We start from the raw sequence: 3,708 nt of genomic DNA on the forward strand, positions 1-3,708 counted from the left end.
GGAGTCCGCCATGTAAAGGGGCATTCATCAACAGTTGTCTCGAGAGGCGGGCACACCGGCGTGAAAGGAGGCGGGGAGAATAGTGTTGTCAGTAGAGAACTCAGTGATTTGGAATGCGGGCTGGTCATTGCATGTCACCTGAGTAACAAATTCATCAGGAACATTTGAATCCATCTGAACTGAGCAAGTCAACTGTCACTGTGGTTGTGTAGTGGAAACAAGAAGGAAAAACCGTAGCTAAACCAAAACCAGGCTGACCTCATGTACCTGGATTGATGGACAGGGACCGTCGAGATTTGCGGAGGATGGATATAAAACTCTCCTCCCGCAGAGGCCATGAAGGCCCAACGGAACCGACCGGCCGCCGTGTCATCCTCACCCATAGTCGTCACTGGATAAGGAAATGGAGGGGCATGTGGTCAGCACACCGCTCTCCCGGCCGTGTGTCAGTTTCCGAGGCCGGAGCCGCTACTTTTCAATCAAGTAGCTCCTCAGTTTGCCTCTCAAGGGCTGAGCGCACCCCGCTCGCCAACAGTGCTCGGTAGAACGGATGGTCACCCATCCAAGTGTTATCCCAGCCCGACAGCGCTTAACTTCGGTGATCTGACGGGAACCGGTGTTACCACTGCGGCAAGGCCGTTGGCCGATGGATATAAAAAATCGCACGAAATCAGCTGAAGGGATTGCCAGTGAGCTCCAAAGTGCTATCATCTGTGCTATCATCTTTTTTGGTCATCAGTCTACTGACTGGTTTGAAGCGGCCCGCCACGAATTCCTTTCCTGTGCTAACCTCTTCATCTCAGAGTGGCACTTGCAACCTACGTCCTCAATTATTTGCTTGACGTATTCCAATCTCTGTCTTCCTCTACAGTTTTTGCCCTCTACGGCTCCCTCTAGTACCATGGAAGTCATTCCCTCATGTCTTAGCAGATGTCCTATCATCCTGTCCATTCTCCTTATCAGTGTTTTCCACATATTCCTTTCCTCTCCGATTCTGCGTAGAACCTCCTCATTCCTTGCCTTATCAGTCCACCTAATTTTCAACATTCGTCTATAGCACCACATCTCAAACGCTTCGATTCTCTTCTGTTCCGGTTTTCCCACAGTCCATGTTTCACTACCATACAATGCTGTACTCCAGACGTACATCCTCAGAAGTTTCTTCCTCAAATTAAGGCCGGTATTTGATATTAGTAGACTTCTCTTGGCCAGAAATGCCTTTTTTGCCATAGCGAGTCTGCTTTTGATGTCCTCCTTGCTCCGTCCGTCATTGGTTATTTTACTGCCTTGATAGCAGAATTCCTTAACTTCATTGACTTCGTGACCATCAATCCCGATGTTAAGTTTCTCGCTGTTCTCATTTCTACTACTTCTCATTACCTTCGTCTTTCTCCGATTTACTCTCAAACCATACTGTGTACTCATTAGACTGTTCATTCCGTTCAGCACATCATTTAATTCTTCTTCACTTTCACTCAGGATAGCAATGTCATCAGCGAATCGTATCATTGATATCCTTTCACCTTGTATTTTAATTCCACTCCTGAACCTTTCTTTTATTTCCATCATTGCTTCCTCGATGTACAGATTGAAGAGTAGGGGCGAAAGGCTACAGCCTTGTCTTACACCCTTCTTAATACGAGCACTTCGTTCTTGATCGTCCACTCTTATTATTCGCTCTTGGTTGTTGTACATATTGTATATGACCCGTCTCTCGCTATAGCTTACCCCTAATTTTTTCAGAATCTCGAACAGCTTGCACCATTTTATATTGTCGAACGCTTTTTCCAGGTCGACAAATCCTATGAAAGTGTCTTGATTTTTCTTTAGCCTTGCTTCCATTATTAGCCGTAACGTCAGAATTGCCTCACTCGTCCCTTTACTTTTCCTAAAGCCAAACTGATCGTCACCTAGCGCATTCTCAATTTTCTTTTCCATTCTTCTGATAGTGTGTAGAGAGTTGAAAAGAGTGGGTTGCAATAGTTGAGCAGCTGCTCATAAGTCAGACATTTCTGTTGGCAATGAGAAGCGAGGCTTGAATGAGCGACGCCACTGCCCAGTGCCTGACTAGAAATGAGGGATTCTGAGTGATGAATGACGCTATACGCTTTGGCAATGTGATGCCGAGGTTTGGGTTTGGCGAGTGCCTGGTTAATATTAGCTAGCACGGTGTGTAGCGCCAACAGTGAAGAACAGACGAGGTGGCATTACAGTATGGAGTGTTTTTCGTGGTTACCGTGTAGCCCCTTATTGCGCTGAAGGAAATGCTAAATGTGGAAGGGTGTGAACACATTTTGCAGAATTGCGTACAGGATATAGCACAGGGACGGAGACAATGATTGTTTGTACAAGCAACGTTCAGTAAGTAAAGCAACACTTTTTTTTCCTCGGTCAGTTTCAGATGACAAAACGCAGATTTTTTTATGGGGATTCGTGGAATATTTCTGCTTGAGCTCCTATAGTTTCATGAAGTTACAATAGGCAAGGGCGCCATACGTAGCCTCCAAAATGGGCCTGTAACGCAGATGCGCTCCAGGAATAGAGCTGTCATTGAGCCGGCCGGAGTGGCCATGCGGTTCTAGGCGCTACAGTCTGGAATCGAGCGATCGCTACGGTCGCAGGTTCGAATCCTGCCTCGGGCATGGATTTGTGTGATGTCCTTAGGTTAGTTAGGTTTAATTAGTTCTAAGATCTAGGTGACTGATGACCTCAGAAGTTAAGTCGCATAGTGCTCAGAGCCATTTGAACCATTTGAAGCTGTCATTGAGTTTCTTTCTGCAGAAAACCAGGGCGTAGCAGATATTCAGAGGCGCTTGCAGAATTTCTATGGATACCTGGCAGCAAACAGAAGCACGGTAAGTCTTTCTTTTTAGTCATCAGTCTTCTGACTGGTTCGATGAATCCTGCTACGAATTCCTATCTTGTGCCAACGTCTTCATCTCAGAGTAGCACTTGCAACCTACGTCCTGAATTATTTGCTGGATGTATTCCAGACTCTGCCTTCCTATACTGTTTTTGCCCTCTACATCTCCCCCTAATACCGTGGAAGTCATTCCCTGATGTCTTAAGAGATGTCCTATCATCCTGTCCCTTTTCCACATATTCCATTCCTCTCCGATTCTGCGCAGAACCTATTCTTTCCTTACCTTATCAGTCAAACCAATTTTCAAAATTCGTCTGTAACTCCACTACTCAAATGCTTCGATTCTCTTCTGTTACGGTTTTCCCACAGTCCATGTTTCACTACCATAAAATGCTGTTTTCCAAACGCACATCCTCAGAAACTTCTTCCTCAAATCAAGGCCTTCGTTTGATACCAGTAGACTCCCCTTAGCCAGGAATACCCTTTTCTCCAGTGCTAGTCTGCTTTCGATGTTCTCCTTCTCCGTCCGTCATGGGTTATTTTGCTGCCTAGATAGCGACATTCCTTACTTCGTGGCCGTCAATCCTGATGTTCAGTTTCTCGCTTTTCTCATTTGTGCTACGTCTCATAACTTTCCTCTTTCTTCGATTTACTCTCAATCTGTACTCTCTACTCATTAGTATGTTCATTCCATTAAGGAGATCCTGCAATTCCTCTTCATTTTCATTCAGTATAGCCATGTCATCAGCGAATTGTATCATTGATATCCTTTCACCTTAAATTTTAATTCCACTCCTGAACCTTTCTTTTATTTCCATCATCGTTTCTTCGGTGTACAGATTCAA

General features: G+C 45.2%; 1 pseudogene; it reads right to left on the reverse strand.

Moving 5' to 3' along the window:
- Window positions 1–526: 526 nt before the first annotated feature.
- On the reverse strand, window positions 527–644 carry LOC124790826 (annotated as a pseudogene).
- Window positions 645–3,708: the final 3,064 nt, after the last annotated feature.

Source organism: Schistocerca piceifrons, chromosome 3 (genome assembly GCF_021461385.2).
Source record: "Schistocerca piceifrons isolate TAMUIC-IGC-003096 chromosome 3, iqSchPice1.1, whole genome shotgun sequence".
Lineage (NCBI taxonomy): Eukaryota > Metazoa > Arthropoda > Insecta > Orthoptera > Acrididae > Schistocerca > Schistocerca piceifrons.